A 23725-nucleotide genomic window follows, 5' to 3' on the forward strand; every position below is an offset into this window, starting at 1 on the left:
TGCAATTAAAACCATTTCTGTTAAGCTTCATGTCAAAATGATCACCTTTTTCTTTTCTACAGTTATTGACCAAACATAATGCATAAGGTCACGCTTTCTTTTACAGTACAGTACTTACAGTGTACTTAAGTGGTACTTATTGTGTAACTACTGGGTACTTTCAGGGTACTTACATGGTACTTTTTATGGAATTTTGTAAGTACCCTGAAAGTACCCAGTAGTTACACAATAAGTACCGTGTAAATACCACTTTAGTACACTGTAAGTACTGTACTGTAAAAGAAAGCGTTACCCAAAATGTTTATGAAGTGCTTTCAAACCCAAAAGTTCTCTGACAAACCACCTCGACTTTCAAAAACAGTCTGCAGGAATCATACTCACAAAGAATGATAATTTTATAATTTTATGTTTTTGTAGGTTGTTAAAATCTTACATTGGTTTATCCTTTGAAGTCACCAACCTGGTTTGTAGGAGTTTACATGGTGTCAAACATTCCTCAAAGTATTCAAATTTTGCAAGGTTAATCTCTATCAAGTTACTGCATCTGTCTTTGAACCCTCCAAATACACCTTTGTCTGAAAGTCTTTTTTTTTTTTGGTTATTTCAGTTTTGTTTTTGTTGGTGTTGTAGTTCAGTAAAAGCCTGAACTGCACTTATTGTCCATACTTCTGCACAGATGTGGGAGGTTTAGTTATTCTTGTCACTTTTCCAGCACGAGGCCCTTAGGGAACAATTAGGTTCCTTTTTATGTCTTCCTTTTTGTTGTAGCTTATTTCATCACTCCTCCACCGCTCCTCCCGTTGAGACTGAGGAAACACACCACACAAACCCGATGCTATGAACTCGCACGGTCCATTAACTCTCTTTCTGTCTCCTAGGAACTTCCCTCAGTACAATTGCATCCATTCCATCAACCCCATCAGTGCTGTTTTGGGAATAACATTAACAAAAAAGGAATTAGCTTTTCCATTGATGTCTCTGTTTATCTTTGAAAAAAATCTGAAATCCAGAATCTCACATGAACATGTTTGCTTGTTTGAGGTTTGAACTGGTTTCAGTGTGTGCCTATGGCCATGTGTTAAGTTAGCTCAGTTATTAGTGTAATTGCAAAGATTTCATCATGTGCACTGTGTTAAATATATACATAATTTTGATTGAATGGAAATGTTGCTGTAAGGTGTGTTCTAACCATGCTTGTGCATGCATGTGGGGGGGGGGGGGGGGGTTAGCATGCTGGCAAACTCCCAGCTCCCACGTCCCTGAGAGTGAGGCCAATCAGATCGGGCAGACAGTTTATTTCCAAATACTAGCGTCTGGCCTGCTGCCTCACACACATTCCATTACATCCAGACAGACTTTCAGGAGCAGGAATCAAAAGGCAATGGAGTTGTTAAAACATGACATTCCCTAAAAAGGGCTGCTGGGCCCTGAGACTACCCAGAAACATCCTACATGACTCCACACTGCAGGAATTACAACATCGTTAAGGTCGCCAATGAAGGTCCTCTCATAGATTTAGTCCCTCCCAAAAAATTCTCAATTTTCCTCCCTCTATTTCTGTCCTCCTGCATTTTTCCTTGAGATTCTCCATAATATTAGTTACTCTTAAGAGCTTTCAAAGATTGAAGCAGAAGCATGACCTGGAGAGGACGAGTGCATTATATAAACCGTCAATAATTTGATCAATGCAGATGAACTGTAATCAAGGATGGCGGACAGCCAGAAATGTATCACGTAAAGTTGATTATCGTACTAGCATGTATAAAAAAATAAACATCCCAAGCCAAAGTCCTACATTAAATGAAAAATTATGATCCTAATCTGATGGAGATCAAAGACATGAAAGAAAAACATGAAAAGAGACAGGCTTAAAGGCAGAAACTTAATTTAATTATTAAGCTTGATCCAATAAAAAAAGGAAAAAAAATAAATAAAAACACAACAAAACAAAATCCTGAAACATGGCATGGCATGACTAGGGATTAAAATGAGAGGATCTGGCACCAAAAAACAGAAAACCATAGACTTAATCACCTTGAGGACTAAAGAACGAACCCCACACCTAGTAAACTTAAACTTTTAAACAAAATCAAAGCAAAACATGATGTAAAGTAACAGCTCAAGGGCCAGGAAAACTAAAAAATCTATCAAACCGGCAGGCATTTTATTCTCATCCAATGGATTTGCAGGATTACATTCTCAATAAAAAAGAACTACAATAAATAGAGAACAACTTGTTATTTTTAATCTAATGTGCCTGGAAAAAAGGTCAAACCCCAGCTGATTAGTTTGGCTCATGCCAGTTGTGTAGAAATGTCTCCTAAAGTCTAGATTCAAAGGGTTAATAGCTACAGAACGCATGACGTAATCATGACTTATGATGAAGATCGAGATTCAACATTCACTATATATGGCTATTAAAAGAAAAAAATTAGAAGCTCATGCACTGTACAGACTACCATAGATGTTAACATATTTCTGTTGGTACAATGCTCTGACTGTAAATCTATACATACATATTATCTCTGTGTTTTTCATGTCTTACTTTGTATAATTTCCACTGTCTAGCATAGGTTTTAATGTTTTTTTTTTTCGAAATGCTTTTTTTTGGTAACTTTGATGCCACAAAATTGTCAATATTAAAAACAACATTTTTTTAACCTGTAAAACTATGTTTTCCTAATGTTCTTGTCACACTCTAAAAACAAGTGGTTCTGCTTTACATGATTGTGTTGTAAGTAAAACACATTTTTGGGTGATATGTCCACACCTACAAGTATGTAAACAAAAAACATCAACATTTCCAAATCTTCGAGAGTTACACACTCACACAATCATACACTCTAGCGGGTTAAGTAGATGTTTCAGACAAATTTTGCTTTTTACCTTAGTACCTTAGGATCCTGTCTTTAAGAAAGCACATTAGCCACAAGGAAAAATCCAAAATTGGAAGCCATTGGTAAAGATGATGCTTTACTCGCAATTGTGTATTTGCCCCAATCACAACAAAAGGCTGCACAAAATGCAGTTTTTTAGATTTGAGGGTTACCTACATAATGCAATTATATGTATGTAAGTACATGTAAATCTTGGATTTTCTTGTGGCTAACGTCTACCACAAAATGCATGATTATTTTATTAACCAGCCCAACTACTCTGCAGGAACAGTGAGTAAGATGAGTAGGAGTTTAGGTCAGTCTTTGCCATCATGGCTTGTGTCAATGTATTCAGCTTCTAAAGAGGCTGGCAGTAGCAGCTATCCATTAAACAGTGACTCTATTCATCATGTGAGCAAAAAGTGCCATTTGTGTTTTAGAGGAAGGCTTTGACGCAACTTAAGTGACCATTTTGAATTTTTAGATGAATGATCATCTGCCAGTGACGTCTGGTGTTTCCTTGCAATGGAGGGGTCATTCAAAGTAAGAAATGTTGCACATTTTCTTGTACGCTAAAAAAATTGAGTAATGACCAAAACACGAATGGGGCACTTTTTAACCCTGCAAGAAAAAAACAATAGAAACTGCATGACAAAGTCCTACAAATTACTTTTAGCTGAAGGTAGTTAAAAAAGAAACTGCAAAATCTCTTCAGATGCACACTTACATTAGCAATAGAAACCTGAAACTGTAATAAAATCAGGAAGAATAGGGGGCATGAGGCCAATAGAACTGGAAGTGGATCAGGAAAGAAAAATTGAAGTGCCTGCTTTTCCATAGCTAAGAGTAGAGACATTACCAGTACAAAAAATGATATTTCTTTACGTTCCAGCCTGCTTTTATGCTGCCTACTTAACTATAATCATTAAATCCTATTTCTATTTCAGCACTGTAATAATTAAACAAATCCCAAAGTCTGAATTAACTATGAATCCATTAAATAATTAAAAGCATTTGTCCCACATTTTCCTTTCCAAAAAGAGTGTATTTAAAAGTGAATTTCTCATCCGCGGTTTCCTAGAGCACCAAAAGCCTTTTATGGTGTATAAAAGGCTTTCATTAAAATATTCATGTATCAATTAAAGTAGCTGAAATTAATCTAATAAATATAATCTGGCAAAGCTATTACAGCATGAGCTGATATGATGGATAAATCGTCCAGGGTTTTGGCAGCTGTGGAGATTGAATGAGTCAGAATAATGTGCAGCAGGACAAGGGGATTAGAACCCCTTAATCTCTCTTAGTTTAAGTAATAGAAAAGGTAGACAAATGCATTTTTGTAGTTTAACATATGTACCTTGACTGATCTGTGCTTTGCTCAACACAACTTGTTGCCCGTTTTATAAGCGTTAATTAGTCAATAATGAGCATGAAGCGCACGTGGGCGCTCTTGACTTCTTTGTTCTTTTTATGTGATTTAAGTTGCATATTAAGTTTATATTTGTGTTTGTGTTTATTAGAGACCACACACACATCTACCTGTGTTCATCCACCTATGGAAATTTACCTGCCTCTGTATGTCAAACCAAAAGATGTAAAGCCTGAATCGTGGATTATAATTATTATTGAAGCCACCCTCCTGCCTGCTGTCATTTATTCCACGCACCAACTAACAGAAACAGCCTCATCCAGGCCTTGAAGAAGTGTTCTGGCCGACACTCCTGGTTCGAGAGTGGTGTCACCCACGAACAGTTTTTGAACTAAAAAAGACATGAACCTAAGAACAGAACTACAACTGAGCTCAAATAGCCCAAACTAAGAGGCAAAAACTTTACAATTATTGCCTTATTTTATGCTACTGGTCTAAGAAATATTTGGTAAGCAAAAATGTGTTACCTAAACTTTACCCGATATGAGATATGAAAGTTGGTGGGGGAGTTTATCTGATTACTGAGCAAAGGAATGAGAAAAAGAATAAACATGTGAAATGGAATGCAAACCCCAACTAAAGCAGGAACAGAAAGAGTGAAATGCAAATAGGCATTAAAGATCTGTGTGTATCAACAGCTCTGTCATCAAGACTTCAGATTTTAACTGAAAAAATCTTTGACATGTTTACTTACAAATAAATCTCATCTAACTCCTGCATTTAAAGAAAATTGTATGGCAATATGCACATCCTGTATGTATCCATTATGTTTTATATTTTTACAGCCTGTAGGTTTAAAAATCTATACTTTTTAATAAAGAGGAGCTCGTAAAATTACTGGGCGTGCCAATGGGACGCGCAATCCTGTCTGGAGCTCAGAGGCTTTGTAATTGCTCTGGGTCCACCCCCCTGAACTGCACATCCGCTTTTACAGCTTGCATTAGCATACATAATACTTCTCTGTGGACACAAAAAGTCATGCCAATTGAAAAGCAATCATTTTCACAGCGGAGATCTGGCAATGCCACGTTAATTGAGACTGGGACTACTTGAATGTGTGTGTGCACATGGCTTTTATGTTATGAGACAAGTGATAATTGGTTGAGCAATACAATATGGCAATATGCTGCTAATTCAGTGACTAACACTGATTATTATTGTCTAGTTGTGTCCCAAGGGTAAGCATATGTGTTTGTGTACACCTACAGTGAACAGGCAGAACTGCAATAACTATTTAGACAGCATGCTATAACATGGGCCTTAAAGGCACAGGAACTTTGCCACAACAAAGAGCCGATCAGCACTTTCAAGACACCATACTGTTTAATGGCAACAGAACCCAGTTACATATATAGAGCTAATTCTGCACAAGCTGGCTTTTTCTATTTGAAAAGGTAGGAGACACAGCTGCTTTGCCGATCCCACAAATGTCTTCATCTTTATAAAAATGAACCAAAGGTGGTAAAGTTCCTTGCAGTTGCAGAATGGAATTATAGAGTATGTGTCTCAGCCCTGCAGAGTTTATCTTTAAAACTTTGGCATTCATTCCTGAAGCTACTACAGAGTTAAACTCAGAAGGGAAAGTTAACTTTTAAAAGCTATTGGTTTGAAAAAAAAAAAGCAAATTCAGTTCTGCCTATCAAATTCTACTTGCTAAATATTAAGTTTAAATAAATTTAATGAAGAACTTAACAACTCAATAACAACAAAAACATTTTTGTTGCTATCGTTGTTGTTACCCTGATATCTACTTGCATTATCATAATTTTAAAATCTTACTGTTGTGAATAATTTTAAACCCCTTTACAGGTTTTCATAAGGTAAATAATTGGTGGAATACTGTAGTTACAGTTTTTCTCCATTGGTTTGGCTCATTTCTTGAAACAGAAATTATATTCTCCAAACAACATGGACAAACCTCCAAACAACTTGGCAATTGTTTATAACAGAATGGAATTTCTCATTAATTTCATCAAATTGCAAAAGTCTTAGTACATGTCTCACTGTCTCAGTACATCTTTGCAAATGATTAAGTACAGGTAGCCTACATTTAGCACAATTTCCAAGGGAATAGATTGTGTTGATCTAAACTGACTGTTGATTCTCAGTCTAATGGTTGTTCACTCCAAAATGAGCCAGCATCATTTCATTGTGTAAGTCATCACATGCACAATAGTCTGTTCAATCCTCAAAATTAGTCCAGAACATAATACCATGAATACAATATAGGAATCCCTTGGAACATTCTATGCATTTATTATTATTTTGATTTGATCCCTGAATATGAGAGAGGTCTCTTAGGGCCTCACCTACCACTATATGTTATTGTATGGGACAATGTTAATTTCCACTGTGGCTCGCTCATCAGGGCCTGGTTCACTACACATCCAAGGATGGTCATAGTGTTCCTTCCACCTTACTCTCCTTTCCTCAATCCTATTGAGTAGTTTTTCTCCGCTTGGAGGTGGCGAGTGTATGAGCATCGGGCTCAAGATCAGAGGTCCCTGGTTGCGACATGCACGCCGTTTCTTCCCTCGTTGCATCGCAAGGGAGAATATATGCTGAGATGTGGACGAATCTGTGGCCAGACAGACAGCAGCGTGAGGACGGCCAGCAGGGGGAGGACGATGGCCAGGAGAGAGAGGGTGAGGACAGCGACCAGTGAAGAACTGTTAGTTGTGAAACTCAAGCATTATTTACAGCACTGTAGACTGCATATCATTTTCATTGTTTTGTTTGTGTTTATATTATAAAGTGTATACATTTTCTTTTTACTCTGATGTTACTTTGTGTGTATGAAGGATTTCCTTGGCAGTATGAGTGCAATGTGTGCTGTTACTGTAAAGGCTACTCTTACCTTCTAATCCTTTTCCTTTTTTTCAGTTTTATACAAAATTGTATTCTGTTTGCTATACAAAAACAGTACAGTAACCATTGCCAATGAAGGACTGAGCTAAGACTGAAAGGTGGACATGAGGGATATTTCAATGGTCCTCTGCTATAGTGACAAAACATCTAATCATTTTGACTTGCAGTGCTTACACAATGCCAAAGGGACAAAGTATTTTGGGGGCACTGACTGTTTAAATGAGAAGGAAATTTAGTTTAGACACATGAGTGAATTGTTTTGGGAGAGATATGAGCTTTTGCAGGTGAACCATGGTGTTGTGCCAAACCATCCACATTATTTTGGCAAAAGCACCAAGAGTGTTGAGAACGTCCGGTCTGCTTCAAGAAATGAGCCAAAGCCACTGAGAAGGATCTTTGCCTTTTTCGTGGCACTGACTCTTTACATGGGAAAGGAATTTAGTTTTGAAGCATGAGTGAACAGTTTTGGGAGCTATATTAGATTTTGCAAGTGAGCTATAGTGTTGTGCTGAAATGTAAGACAGTTTTGCCAAATGATCTTAGAATTTTCAGAATGTAATTTCTGTTTCAAAAAATGAGCCAAACCAATGGAGTAAAACTGTAATATAACCCATGTCAATGAAGTGTACATAAACCCAGGGGTTTTTGCCTCCGTGATGAAACACTGCCTCTTGCTGGCCTGTTAGCATAACTACACAGCAGCAAAAGATTTCCTTTATCAAAGAAAAGAGAAGGGTAAAGTAGCTTCAAATGTCTTATTTTAAGCAAGACTGTTCTCATAAAATTAAATCTTGAGAAGAGCAGATTGTGTTTTTGAAAGTGAATTCCAGTCCTTGTAAAGGAAAAGTGGCTTTTCTGATTTTTTTTTCTATTGTGCATAAGCTCTTGTCATTATAGCCATATATACACACCATGTTACTTGATTTGTTTTACCCTTCTTGCACTACAAGGTGTAAAGCTGCACCTTCAACATTATAACTTTTATCCACTTCATTGTTATTATTTTTGTACTTTTCTTGTATGTGAAATAGATAAAAACTATGTGTAAACTAGTCAGTAAGAGTTGTGAAATCACTACGAGGTTACTGTGAATTTGTTGTTTCAAAAACTTCAACGTCAGTACGCAGAAATTCTGTACTATGGTGTCTCCTTTTGTTAGGAGGTGCTTTCTGGGATAAGTAATGGTTTAATGTGCACTTTTTTTATTGCTAAAAACAGGACCACCACATTTATTCTTTTGAAAAGCTGTGGAATTTTTGTCCTTCATCACTGATGGCAATGGCTTTATGAGTCTATGAAGCAGCTGCTGTCGATTTAAGTATTTGAAATATGTTTGGGTGTTGGCATGATTACAATTCGTTACAGCCCTGCTGTTAGTCTTTTTGACATTTCGGAAACCTTTGACAACTAATCCTCAATCCAATGAGACATGGAATACTTGTTTTAAAATTTGTTCTGAACTCGATTGAAAATCAAATAAATTAATCTTTACTGTATTATATTGATCGTGTTAGGAATAGTGGGGAAGTGATAGGAATTTGGAAATTATGTATTTTTAAGTCCAAGCTAAAAGGATTTGGATCTGTGAGTTGCTCATTTTTAGCTCTACATTCATATAATACTAATTATTTTCTTACCAAAAAAACAATTTTTGTGTCAGCTTATCCTGTTCTATGTTATCTGGGTTTGCCATATTTCCATTCAATCAGTTCAACACAGAGCAGTTACCATTTTAATCCACATGAGGGCACTAGAACATTACTTTTTTCCAAAGAAAAAATCAGAGGATATTAGAGGACACCCACATTTGTTTTAACTCATTTGCAGGCATAGTTTATGCTTATTTTGTTTGCATGACAAAGTCAAACCCACCTGTGAGTTGGAGTCTGCAACACTAAACAAAGTGACACAATGAAGCTCTTTTAAGTTCTCCAAGCAAATATAGTAATTTCAACACCAGGTTCAGTCATGAATGTTTTTACTTTACAGCTGATGCTGAGCCATTACTGGAAAAATTACTACTTACATGCTATACGTTCCATTAGGGTTATTTTTTTTTAAATAAATATTTGTGTTTGAAAGTAGTTGTTTTTATTTTTCCAATTTAAAGCTTTGAGCCAAACTCTAACAATGCAAGACCTGTCAGAAGTTAGAACTCTGTCTCCCCCTTTGGTCACCAGCGGGAACCGAGTTCTGAGTGCACTTTATCTCCCAGCAACCCCAGTGAACAGTTTCTGGATGCCACACACCTGACTTTCTTTCGCAATCACTCACAGTACACGTAAGCACTGTACTGAGCCTCACTCAGTGCAAAGTATTGTTTGTGCCACTCTGCCTGCATTACGGAGTGTTTCATCCAGACCCGATCTTCTGATTTCCTGACCCTGTTTTGTCTCTGAATCTGTTTGCCTGCCCCCTGCCCCGACTCTCGTTTGGATCCTGACTATTCTCGTTGTTTCTCTGATGCTCCCATGCTTGTTAGTGACCTCTGTCGGCCTGACCCTGATTTAACTCAGTGGACTTTTAGCTGAGCTAAAAAAAAACTTGCTGCAATTGTAACCAGCTGTCTGCCTGTTTTGTGACAATACCGATTTATTAAGTTCTGCATTTACAAGAAGAAGGCTTAAGGCATGTCACTGAGGAAACACTGTTTTAGCTTCATAAAAACCCCAAGTCCAGCTTTTATCCACAACAAAGTTCTTAGAGTTTGTTAAAAATAATGTTTCCCTTTAAACCTGGTTTCAAATAATTAAAAGATTCTGCCAATAAGTTAAAAAAAAGTCACAAGTGTGCCAACATTACGGCCTTAGTGGAACATCTAACACCTATTGCTGCCAAAGGTTCTCTGTAGCAAAATTCAAAGTGTCTTGTAGTTTTATGTGTAAGTAGAAAACTTGAAGAATTTTGATATAAATTAACATTCTGTGGCTAAATAGAGAATCCTCATTCTATTTGTTTTTTTTATAAGCCAGTAGATTTAATTCCTAACGAGTTATGGATGGTACATTGGCATTTTATTTATAAATCAACAGCTGGATGAGATTGCTAACCAAAACAGTTTGGAGAGACAATTTAAAAGACTTCAATTTTGATTTGTCTACTCAACGTATTTATTAATTCACAAATTCTGGTTTCTTGGGGTTTAAAAAATGAGCTACATACATATTACTTCTTAATAGTTTATTAACAGTTTTGTATAAACAGCCTTTAACTAATCATATGTAGAGCTGCAATTAGTTCATAGCATACCACGATAGTTTAACTGCAGCCTTTGTCTCTTCTTCAATCAATGTATCCTTTTATTATTTTGTAATCAGGGATTAATGTTTAAAGATGTACAAACGCTTTTTTCAGAAGGTTATGGAGATATGGTTAAAAACCCAGATGAACATGATTAAAAATTAAGAGGCTGTCAGATGAAAAAAGACTGTGTTAAGCTTCACTTAATAACTGCATTCTAGGTAACTAATATAAATTCCCCCCCTAAAAAAAATATTTGTTTGACGAGATAAATTACAATTTTGCTTTTGATTTATGTTGCTGAGAAAATATCAGCAATAAATGGACTTATCTAAGCATGTCATTATAACTTGCATTAAAACATCCAACTTCATACATCCTTTAAATAGTGCTTGTAGCTGCTTTGACATCTTGTTTTTTATGCTTTTTAAAGGGTCAGACAGCTCGAAGATATTGTATGATCCACATCTTCTATACATCTTCTTTACTGTATGTAACCTTGGCTACTACTTAATTTTCATTATTGGTCTCTTTCTGTCTCTTCATAGAGCATTGGTTGAAGCTACTGGCATCTGTTCCTTCTGAATTACCTGTAGGCATCTTCCTTCTAAAAGGGAGTTTGGCCTCGCTCTATCCACTCCATCCAGCTGCAATGAAATGAAATATTAGTGGTTTGCAATGAATTGCAAGAAAGTGACTAGCCCATAAAAAATCAGGATGTAATGAAATTTAACAAGACTTTAGTTTCTATGTTGTCCAGTTTAGGGTAGGCCGTGTCACTTTATCTCCATTTCCTGGTGTTTTATTTGGAGTGGCTACATGACAGATGATGCTCTCATCAGGAGCAAGAAGTTTGGGCCAGTGTTTGCTCCCAGAGGTTCTACGTGATGAGAGATTACTACAAGTGGATTTGAACTACAGTAGTGTATGGTGCTTATTTTATAAACGGATGGATTTCTGTTTCAAAAGACCTACTCAAAATTTTGAATTTAATTGTCTCCTCTTGCGATTTGTGGTTTGTTAAAATAATGAAATTGTCTTTTTACACTTTGTATTTGTTTAAACTGTTAATGGTTTGACTCAACTCTCATCCAAGTAAGATTGGAAGAGAAAGAGTGAGCAAATGTATTTTTCAAGAGTTATCATTTTTTAGGAATTTACATTTTCTAAGGAAGATTCATGCCTAATGTTCATCTGTTCTTGATCATATTTAAATGGCAGTAGCATTTTTTTACATGAAGTCTCAGCTCATAATGGAATAAAGTTGTTGCTCATTTAATTAACAATAAAACCAAACATCAGATCTGGCAGCAGACTATATGTATATTAATACATATAGATATACACACTGCATTTTGCAAAATTCTTGCTTTATTTCAAGTGCTACTTAACTAACATTTTAAGTATTGTGTCTATGTAATTTCTTCTAGTGAGTCACTGATGGACAATCTTAAAACTATTTAAAGTTTCTTTTTTGTGGGTAAACTGTAATTATAACTGAATTTTGAAAATCTAAAAACCAGATTATCTACAGCCTGCTCAGAAAAAAAAGCTGATGCATTTTCTTTTCATTTGGTCTTTATAATACCATTTGTCTATTTTTATAGTGTTTTTTCTTAACATCTCTGATTTACATTTTACATGTTAGCACTAACAGAATTCCACCACATGCCCAAAAATCACCCAAAACTCCTTATCAACAGAAAAACATATTGATTGATGGTATCTGGTGTGACAGGTTAAACATCTCAGCACTGTTAGGTCATTTCTATTTGGTGGCTTACTTTACATTTTACACACTTCTATGGAACACCGATACCAGCCTCCATTTCTTAACATCTTTTCTGGTTGTTTAACCTCTTATCCCTGACAAAGATGAAGCTGTAGTCCTCAAGGATCATCTTCCCAGCTGCTGCTCACTTCATATTTGTTTTTTTAGAATATGATACCGTAAATGGTTCAAGGACATCCTTTGTGTTGTCCCAACAAACAACCTTCCATATGTTTTTCCTTATAGATAAAATCCAGCCATGTTGCTCTGTTTAAATTGTAAATAGATTCTGATCTGATGTAATATTTTAATTAAATTATATCGGGCAAAAAAATGTGGGCAAAAAAGTGAACTCTGTTGCTATGAATACAGACACTGAGAAGCAGGGATGGTAAATGTTAATTATTCTAAGACGAAAAATTCTCAATGCTCTCGTGTTTTGACCGTCTTAGTCAATAGTGTTAACAATAAACAAGCACTCTAATTTGAACAGATGTAACAAAGATTGATTGCATAAAAATCCTCCATGTGTATTCTTCTGCATGTTTTGCATCTACAGCAAATTGGAGAACAAGGATCAAAGCTTGTAAACCAGACAGGAGTTCTGCAGCCCCAAAGGCCTGATCTGGGTCCATCCTGCTTCAACCAGAGCAAGTTTCACCCTGTTTTAGTCATACACTGGTCCTATCCAAACCTATCAGTATTAAGACTTTTGATCTAGTTAGTTTATAAAAGCATACCCTGTCCTAGTATCTGTGGAAATGTTATTGATATTCGTTAGCAAGTAAGTAGATGTATTTTTTGGAGTTTGTAAAAATGATTCTCTTGAGGTTATTTAAAACCTTTTTAGAGTTTTTCTGAGAAATTGGCTTTTCACATTCAGTTTAGTTGCTGGATTAAACCCATTTCAAGTGATCTAAACACACAAATCCAATCATCTTAAAAATAAACTGATGTTTCAGGCAACAAATTACTAGAAAAAAAGAACCAAAAGCTTTGAAAGGAATGTCGTCCAAAAAGGTTAACAAAAACAAAACTGACCATGATAGAATGCATAAAAGTATGCATAAAATGCTACTGGAATCACCTCTACCCTTTAGCATCAGCTGTTCAAAAAATAAAAAATAAAAAGAAAGAAAATCCATCATACGAATGATCACTCATTTCTTGTCTTAAAACTTAAAAGGCTGCTGTCATTGTTTTAGGTTTTGAATGAATATGTTATTAACAGCAAAGAATCACCCGAGGGAAATTAATTTAGCATATTGCTATGATTTATTATAAATATCATTGCATTTAGTCAGTTCCGTTGACATATTTTGGCAAATTTATGAAGATATCCTCCAAAGTGATCTTCCATCTGCTTGTAATGCCTCCCTTGGTGTGTTTTCACAGACTGTTTTTGTTCAGTCTACTTCCCAGGTTTCCTCTCTGTCCTCTGGATTGATGTGAAACCAAATTGATTATAAATAGGAGCTGATTCATCTCCCTTCCATATTTGCTGAGTTTCACTAACAAAAGATGACATTCTGACAAAAACCAGGTCTTTAGCAAAGAACAAAGATGTTTTCCATTACCACTCAGACACAAATGTGTTTCTTTTGGACAGTTGATGATATTTTCTCAACACTTGGAACAGGTTCACATTATAGGCAAATAGGATTTCTTCTGGACTCGAAAAGGAAAGCAGCATAATGGAAAGCACTTGAACCAAAGTGCACTGCATATTAAATTATGTTGTTTTTCTTTTTGGGTGAAATACTTCGCCAAATCACAACTTGCCAGGGCAGAGGTATACTTAGTCCATGAAATTGGTTATATAAATCTTCACAAACCAATAAGAGTATGAACTGTAAAATATTCTCCAGTGTCATGGATGTCAGCTTTCCTTTGATCAGAAAGAGCAGCTGCAGGAGTGAGAGTGACTCCATCTCAACTTGAAGAGCAGAAGACCCACGGAAAATATGCACATTTTTTTCCAACAGGCGTGTTGGTAGTAGCAAAACTATTTGACATCACGCAAGGGGAGTAAGGGTAATGTTGGTGAGATGCAAGCGTGTTGTATGACTTTTATATTTTTTAACCCCCCCCCAAAAAATATATATATAAATAAATAAATAAAATCCTTTGGGCTGCGCAAGGAGTCTGTTAAAGTGGCAAGTAAGCACTCTTTGCTTGCAGCCTCAATGTTAAAAAGGAACCAGTTGATGCACCTTGCTAATTACTAGAATGTGCTGTAAATGATTTATGCAACTGCATCATCCATACATAATTAATGTGTGCAATTTACATTTGCCTTACTAATACTTACCATAAACGCACAACAATGGTGCGAACCATGTTAATGGTGTTTCTTGTGGTGGCCGCAGTTTCTGCTGCTCCTCTCTACAACCCTAGGCGGGCTCAGACAACCCAAAAACACACAGGACAACCTCCCTTACAGATGTATGTGACAACACCAGGGGTTCATTTGCAATCAAGCCAAGAGTTTTGTTTTATTGAAAGAGTAGAGACTCCCTTTTTGGTCTGCACCAGAGTTCACATAAGCTTCACACAAAACAACTGTCTGAGAGTCAGCAGTTGGTAGTGGAAGTTTGGTCTTGAATTTCTCTAACATTTGGCAATCTCCAAATATCTTCTACTACAGATAATCTCATTTCCTAAAAATGGACCAAGCCCCTGTTTTACGGAATAAGCTCCCAGCTCATGTAAGAGAGGCCAACACAGTTTCTACATTCCAAGTTAGGCTTATTACATTTCTCTTTGGACAGGCTTATTGCTACACTAGCTAGTAATCAGAGAGTATTTAACTTACCATTATTAACATGTTTGAATTAAATTTAAAAAACAATGACAGTTGCCAGTATGGTAGGCTGCTAGAAGAAAGAACCTGGGGAAAATATGGTGCACTGGGGTTCTATCCTCTACTCTCATCTACTTCTCCTCTCCTCCTCTCCTCTATTCATTTATTTGTCATTTAGTTCTCCATGTCTGTGTTTGAAGTGGGATTCATGTGTTGTCCCTCTAGGGGAGCGGGAGTGAATCCAGATTCCAGTTGGCTCATCCGGGCTTCTGTACTTGGCTGTGGTCCTCACCTCTGACTCGTCTGTGCCCCTGTACCTGATCGTGTACTTCGTCTCTGGCTCGTCTCTGCTCCTGCTCCTACACTTGGCTGTGGATCCTGCCACTTGCTCGTCTCGCGCCCCCAGCCGTACCCCAACTCCATCTGGATGAAGCCTATCTGCTGAACTATTTAAATATGTGGTTGTAGCGTTAGATAAGTTAATTCTTCTCTAAGAATTCTGGTACATCGCCTGTCTTTCCTGGGGGAGGATCCCTCCTTCATGTTGGCACCCCTGAGGTTTCGTCTTTTATTTCCGGAATCCATTAGGAGATTTTCCTTAAGGGACTAAGGGCAGGGATGCCCAGTTTAGTTTACTTTGTTTAGCTAGTTTTGTTTAGAACGTACCTATTGAATTCTATGACTTCATGATCCTTTTGATTTTATGTTTACTATACAATTACCGGTGTAAAGCCCATTGAGGCGACTGTTGTTGTAATATTGGGACATTGTTGTTGTAATATTTGCCCTTTAAAGTTTTTTTGGAAGTATTTGCTGCCAGCCCTCAACTTTTCTCTTGCCCGCACGGACCACAGGAAGGGTTGAAGTTAGGATTAAGGTTACCGGTACAATTAGGGTTAAACTACCAAATGATGTCCCAACAAAGTAGGAATGCGACTTTCTCCAATTCAACACTTTTTTTAAATCTCCGGTTCTCCTGAAGGGGCAGTTCTTCAGTCCAAAAAACAATTTATTAAAGAAATCTTGTTGCCAATCCTCAGTACATACAGGGAAAGTTTGCTTCCTTCCACTCCCTTTCAAGCAATATTTAATTTTATGTCTAATTATTCTAAGTTTGATACGTCTGTGTATGAACGTATACCTGCTGATTGTATTGTTTTTGTGTATTATTCTAACTTGATGATATGGTGCCTCTGTCAGACTCCTCCCTCTCTCCTCTCCGCTTGGCTGCTGATTCTCAACACCTGCGACCACTTACCTCATCACCTCATCCGCCTTCATAAGGAGCCACAGGATCATCAGTCTTCGCCAGTCCGTTGCCCCTGATGGTGCATAGTTGGTCTTCAAGTCAAGCTATAGTTCGTTTGCTACGTCAAGTCTATGACTAAATCTGTCTCTCTCTACTCACCTTCAGGAATCCAGTACCACGAGTGGTCGCCTGAATCAGCTTCCAGCCGGTCTCGCCAATCTGTCCTCCCCTGCGGTCCCACCACGAGCCTCTGCCACCTCCAGTATCCCAACCTTCGCCAGCATCTGCCTACGGAGAAATCCACCAGTGACGCCGCTAACCTCTGTCTCCAGTTTGGAACCGACATCCAGTCCTGCTCACGCTCTGCTCTCTGCTCCACGTATTAAACCTCTTACCTGCCACGCTTGCCTCCCGCTGTGTTTCTTCTGGGTTTCAGCATCTGGGTTCGAAAAGTGTTCTGTAGCCATGACAGAACGGACTGGCCATAACTCCGACCCAGCTGACCCAGAAGGACTCAGATTAGCCGTTTCCCAACAAGGCATTATGCTGGGACGTCAAGCGGACGCTCTGTCTCAAATGGCTGCGGCCCAGCAGGATCTCTTTCATCGCCTAGATGGTATGACTCAGACCTTACATGAACTAACCAGCCAGTTTTCCCAGGTTTCGCCTGCCACAGCCCATACTCCTGTCATCCCAGCTTCCTCCACTTCCGGATCGCCGTCCGCACCCGAAAACATCCGACTCCAACCGGAACCTTTCTTCGGGGATGTGGAAGCCTGCGGAGGATTTTTGCTGCAGTGCCAGTTAATATGTCAACAAGCTCCCCGATTCTATCAGACCGACCACAGTAAGATCACACTCATCATCAATTCTCTACGAAGTAAAGCTCTCCAGTGGGCCCAAGCCTTTCTCTCTGCCAATCCCATCTCTCACCTGTCTTACGAGCGTTTCCTCGGCGAATTCCGCCTGATTTTCGACCAACCTCGTAAACAGGAAGAGGCGACCCGGCGGCTGCTTGCACTCAAACAGCGGAGCCGTCCTGTTAGCGATCACGTCATCGATTTCCGCATTCTAGCGGTTGAAGCTGGCTGGCCCGATCTGGCCCTCAAAGGTGTTTTCTACCAGTCCTTGAATGAACAAATTAAAGACCACCTTTGTTCTCAATCGGAAGCACGATCCTTTGAGGAGTTAGTTTCCGCCGCTCTCAGGTCGGACGTTAGGATACGGGAACGCCAAAAAGAACGAAGTCATCCGCCTCCACGTCTCCCGACTAAGTCAGTCCACGCTCCACCGATCGTTCCGGGCCCGTATGCTGAGTGTCCTGTCCCCTCCAAGACTATGGATGAACCCATGCATATCGGTCACTCAAGGCTGTCAGAAGAGGAGCGGCGCAAAAGACGCGAAGCTGGTGCCTGTTTCTACTGCGGGGCTAAAGGCCATTTATTCTCAGGGTGCCCAGTACGTTTAAACTCCCAAGCCCCTCGCTAGACGACAGGCCGCGAGGGGAGTTATCTGCCACAGATTCTGGTAAAGAATTTTTGTATTTACCTGTCAAGTTATGCCTCGATCTCCAAGTTCATGATCTTAGGGCCCTCGTAGATTCTGGGGCGGAACAGAGCCTTATTGACTTTCATGTAGTTAACCACTTGTCTATCCCCACAGAGCCCCTAGAAAACCCCATTGAAGCCTCTGGCCTCGGGGGTCAACACCTGTCTCGTATCACCCACCGTACCAAGCCCATTCTACTCGTCACGTCAGGTAATCACAGGGAATCAGTTCAGTTTTACATCACCCAGTCCGCTCATACTCCCATAGTGCTAGGGTTCTCCTGGCTTAAATTGCACAATCCCCAATTTAACTGGGCTCAAGGATCTGTCACTCAATGGAGTTCGTACTGCCTCGCTAACTGTTTACTGTCCGCGGTTCCCCGTGTGTGCTCCATTGATACCGAGAGTCCCGTCTCAGTAGATCTTGTTTCCATTCCGTCGTGTTATCACGACTTAAAAGCAGTTTTCAGTAAAACTAAGGCTAGCGCCCTTCCCCCGCATAGACCTTACGATTGCGCTATTACCCTCCTTCCTGGTGCTCCTCTACCTAAGGGGCGGCTATTCAACCTGTCGGGCCCCGAAAGAAACGCCATGGAACAGTACATCCAGGAAGCGCTTTCGCTAGGGCACATACGTCCCTCCTCCTCCCCTGTGGGGGCTGGATTTTTCTTCGTGGAGAAAAAAGATAAGACACTCAGGCCTTGCATCGATTACCGCGAACTTAATCAGATCACAGTCAAAGATAAATACTCCCTGCCGCTAATCACATCCGTTTTTGACTCCGTTCAACAAGCTCGTATCTTCACTAAATTAGACCTCCGCAATGCGTACCATTTGGTTCGCATCAAAGAAGGCGACGAATGGAAGACTGCATTCAAAACCCCCTTAGGCCACTACGAATATTTGGTCATGCCTTTTGGCCTCACCAACGCCCCTGCAGTCTTCCAGAGGTTGGTTAACGACATACTCCGTGATTTCCTTAACCGGTTCGTCTTCGTATACCTAGATGACATTCTCATCTATTCTCATGATCAGGCCCAACATGAACATCACGTACGTCTCGTGCTGGAGAGATTATTGGAAAACCAGCTTTATGTAAAATTTGAGAAATGCGAGTTTCATGTCTCAACCGTTCAGTTTCTCGGCTATATCATTGAGGCCGGTTGCATCCGACCTGATCCTGCTAAGTTAGAAGCCGTCACCAACTGGGCTCCTCCAGACACTCGAAAAAAACTCCAACAGTTTCTAGGCTTCGCCAATTTTTACAGGCGCTTTATCCGTAATTACAGCAGCATAGCTTCTCCTCTCACGCGCCTTACTTCTACTTCTCACCCCTTTGTCTGGTCCACTGACGCCCAACAAGCCTTTGACAAATTGAAAGAACTGTTCGTATCCGCACCCATCCTCATCCAACCTGACCCATCTCGCCAATTCATCGTCGAGGTCGACGCTTCTGATACCGGTGTGGGGGCCGTCCTCTCCCAAAAAGAAGACTCAACAGGCAAAATGAAACCTTGTGCTTTTTTTTCTCGCAAATTATCACCGGCAGAACAGAACTACGAGGTCGGCAACCGGGAACTACTTGCCATCAAGCTGGCATTAGAGGAATGGCGTCACTGGTTGGAGGGAGCAGAACAGCCATTCATCGTATGGACCGATCACAAGAACCTGGCTTATCTCCGCTCAGCCAAACGGATCAACTCCAGGCAAGCTCGTTGGTGTCTCTTTTTTGACCGCTTCAATTTTGTAATCACCTACAGACCCGGATCCCGAAATGTCAAGCCTGACGCCCTGTCCCGAAAGTACAGCCCTTCAGAACGCGCCCCAGCCACTATCCTTCCCTCCACCTGCGTCATCGGAGCCCTCACGTGGGACGTTGAAAACAAGGTACTCCAAGCCCTGAGAGACAATAATGATCACCCTCCTGTCCCCAGGGGTACCTTGTTCGTTCCTGCTGATCTCCGGTCCGAGGTCATCACTTGGGGGCATACATCCCGCTTGGCTTGCCATGGGGGAATTCACCGGACTCTTAACCTTATTCGCAAAAGGTTCCATTGGCCTGCCATGGAAAAGGATGTGCGGGAGTATGTTGCAGCCTGCTCCACATGTGCCCGATCAAAATCTTCATCCTCTGCTCCGGCAGGTCTGCTTCATCCACTCCCCACTCCCGATCGACCCTGGTCCCATCTTGCCATGGATTTCATCACCGGTCTCCCCCCGTCACACGGTAACACAACTATCCTCACTGTTGTTGATCGTTTTTCGAAAATGGCTCACTTCATTCCCCTTCCTCAACTCCCCACGGCCACTGAAACTGCTGACCTAATGGTCAACCACGTTTTTCGCCACCATGGCATCCCTATGGACATTGTCTCCGACCGTGGCCCCCAATTCACGTCACAAGTGTGGAAGGCCTTCTGCTCGGCCTTGGGGGCCACGGTCAGTCTCTCGTCCGGCTATCATCCCCAGTCTAATGGCCAAGCGGAGAGAGCGAACCAGGAGCTGGAGGCAGCTCTCCGCTGTCTGGCGGCACAGAATGAAAAGGACTGGTCCACCTTCCTGGTATGGATAGAGTACGCCCATAACACTCATCCTTCATCTGCCACCGGGATCTCTCCTTTTGAGGCCGCCCTAGGGTACTCACCACCTCTGTTTCCATCCCAGGAGTTGGATCTGGCAGTGCCTTCCGTCCACCATCACATCCAGCGTTGTCAACGCGTCTGGAGTCAGACGAAGGCCGCTCTCCTCCGCACCAAGGAGAGTAACTGCCGGATCACCAACCGTCGCAGGGTGGTGGGACCCGACTATTAACCTGGTCAGCGGGTTTGGTTCTCCACTCGCAATATACCCATTCAGGCATCCTCCAAGAAACTGGCTCCCCGATTCATCGGTCCTTACGTCATAGACAAATTCATCAACCCTACCTGTGTCCGTCTTCGTTTGCCCAAAGCCCTGAAGGTCCACCCGTCGTTTCACATCTCCCAGATCAAGCCAGTCCAGGACAGTCCTCTGTGCCCGCCGTCCACTTCCCCACCGCCCACCCGGGTCATCGACGGCGCTCCGGCCTATGACGTCAGCCGGGTTTTGGATGTCCGTCGTAGGGGTCGTGGATTCCAGTTCCTGGTCGACTGGGTGGGCTACGGTCCGGAGGAGCGCTCCTGGATTCCCCGCTCGTTTATTTTGGACCCCTCGCTCATTGAGGATTTCTTCCGTGCCCACCCTGATCGCCGCCCTTGACTGCCTGGAGGCGGTCGTTGAGGGGGGGGGGTACTGATATGGTGCCTCTGTCAGACTCCTCCCCCTCTCCTCTCCGCTTGGCTGCTGATTCTCAACACCTGTGACCACTTACCTCATCACCTCATCCGCCTTCATAAGGAGCCACAGGATCATCAGTCTTCGCCAGTCCGTTGCCCCTGATGGTGCATAGTTGGTCTTCAAGTCAAGCTATAGTTCGTTTGCTACGTCAAGTCTATGACTAAATCTGTCTCTCTCTACTCACCTTCAGGAATCCAGTACCACGAGTGGTCGCCTGAATCAGCTTCCAGCCGTTCTCGCCAATCTGTCCTCCCCTGCGGTCCCACCACGAGCCTCTGCCACCTCCAGTATCCCAACCTTCGCCAGCATCTGCCTACGGAGAAATCCACCAGTGACGCCGCTAACCTCTGTCTCCAGTTTGGAACCGACATCCAGTCCTGCTCACGCTCTGCTCTCTGCTCCACGTATTAAACCTCTTACCTGCCATGCTTGCCTCCCGCTGTGTTTCTTCTGGGTTTCAGCATCTGGGTTCGAAAAGTGTTCTGTAGCCATGACACTTGATTGCTTAAAATAAACCATTTCAAATCAAATCAAATCAAGTGTTTCCCATCCTGGCCTCAAGCATCCCAGTCCCTACAGTTATTATAATTGTTTCGTCTTACACACCTGAATCAAATAACTGTGACTCATTGTCAAATCCCAACAGAGCTGATGAGCTGAAACCTGTGTGTTAAACGTGAGAAAAAAGGGTACCGAAGGGGTACTTGAGGACAAGAATTGGGAAACGCTGACAAAAATAAATGTGGTTTGTGTTTCAGCAAAGAATGTAGTCATATAAGATGCCATTTCTGTTATCACTGCACTGTTAGCACTGTCATCATGTTATGTGTGAAAATATACAACTGTGAGACACAACTCAAAAAACCCTAAGAACTGTTAAAGACTGCTGATTTTGTGTGGTTTTTTTTTTAAGATCCTGTCAGTTAGTAATACGGTTTTTCTCTTTGCTTTTAAAAATAAGACTAATATACAGATCCACTACAGCTTGTGTGACTTAATGTTGTGAACAAATTTAGGTACAGTTTTTTTTTACTATCAAACCATTTTTATCTTTAATTATTTGTTATAAGTGACAGTTCTTTTGCCATGTAGCCATAAGTTTCTAAAACGTTACTCAGCAACTTGTTTCATTTTCCTGCCGGCTATTCTCATCTAAAAGTCCATATGCATGCTGATCTTCAATGATATCTGGGTTCAGCCAATACACCATGGCTGCTTTATAAATGTAATCCTTATTTGTCCAAATATCTAGTCTCATTATGGTTTTTAGCAATGCCTAGAAAAAATGAAGTAAATTGGCAAACACTGCAGAGATAATTAGAAAGATTGGATCTGTTAGAACTAGTTTTATTGAATTTACATTTAAATTCTAAATAGATTTAAGTAACAAGTGAAAAAAATTCATTTACGGGGGTAAATGAAGAGAGGCAGAGGCAAGATCCCGTGCAGATGACGGTGCAACTATTTGAAGTGAAGATTGGTTGTTAATTGACAATCATGTTCTAATTGCGTGTCAAACGTGTATCGGTCACAGTTGGTTTGAAGTGCTCTGTGCTAACGTAGCTGCCATATAATATTTGGATGAATAAGGGTTTGCTAATTGGACAAATGCAGTTCAGGAAGTCAGCCATGCTGCAGCTGAACAGTTCATTTTGTGGTGGTTGACTTATAGCTGCTGTGTTCACTTTTGTAACCCAGATTTATAGACTGGTCTAACTATCACTATTTATTTGATTAATGCCAGTACCTCTCTGTTGCTGTTCACATCATTCACACATGAAAACCACATGTGAGACATAATGGTCGGCCTGGGTTCACATGAATTAAATGCAGCAAGAGTTGGAAGTCTGTGCCATAAAAAACCTTGGACCTTTACCTCATCCTAACTTGAAAATGCTTGATGGAGGTGGACATGGTTGAGGTGGCAGTTGAGGTTTGCTTTCATCGAAAGGAGAGTTTGCCAGGGTGACTCATAGTTTTTTTTTTTTACTGCTAACACAAAGCAGAGCTAATTTTACAAAGCAAGAGTTGTATGTTCTGCAGGTTACCAAAATAGGAAAAATAAAATTGGTAAGTATTGTGTTTTACCAGCAGTTGTAAAGGTAAATGAAAACTTAGAGACAGAAGTGGGTACCTGTTTGTCTAGGTTTAGGTTGGCATGGTTGTATTTTGATCAATCTTTAGTGGGAAAAACATCACCTACTCCATCTTAATAAGTACTGATAAGGCAAAACCTTACTTTGTATAAACTTTAATTTCATAGAAAAATTAAACCGAATATTAAGTTTAACTAGTTTTCCCCACTTATTCTAGTATTCGAATTACACCCAGACACTGATTGACCTGTAATTTGGACATTTTGAGATGCATTTTACTTGATAGACCTCCATCCATGTTCTAAAACCACTTAAAGACCCACTCCAATGAAAATAGTGGATTTGGTGTTCTTAACATGTTCTAATGGCATTTTTCTGATTTTGGAGGACATGTGTAATGAAAATTGAGCTTAAAATTGCATTTCTGAGGAACATGCTGTTGAATAAAGCTTGTAGCAGGAGGTGCTTCAGTCGGCGGGCCACAAGCTCCCTGCTCCCCTTCACTTGCAGACAAATAGATCCAAGTACGTC

The sequence above is a fragment of the Oryzias latipes genome, chromosome 21 (assembly GCF_053564925.1).
Source record: "Oryzias latipes strain Hd-rR chromosome 21, Olatipes_Hd-rR_3.1".
NCBI lineage: Eukaryota > Metazoa > Chordata > Actinopteri > Beloniformes > Adrianichthyidae > Oryzias > Oryzias latipes.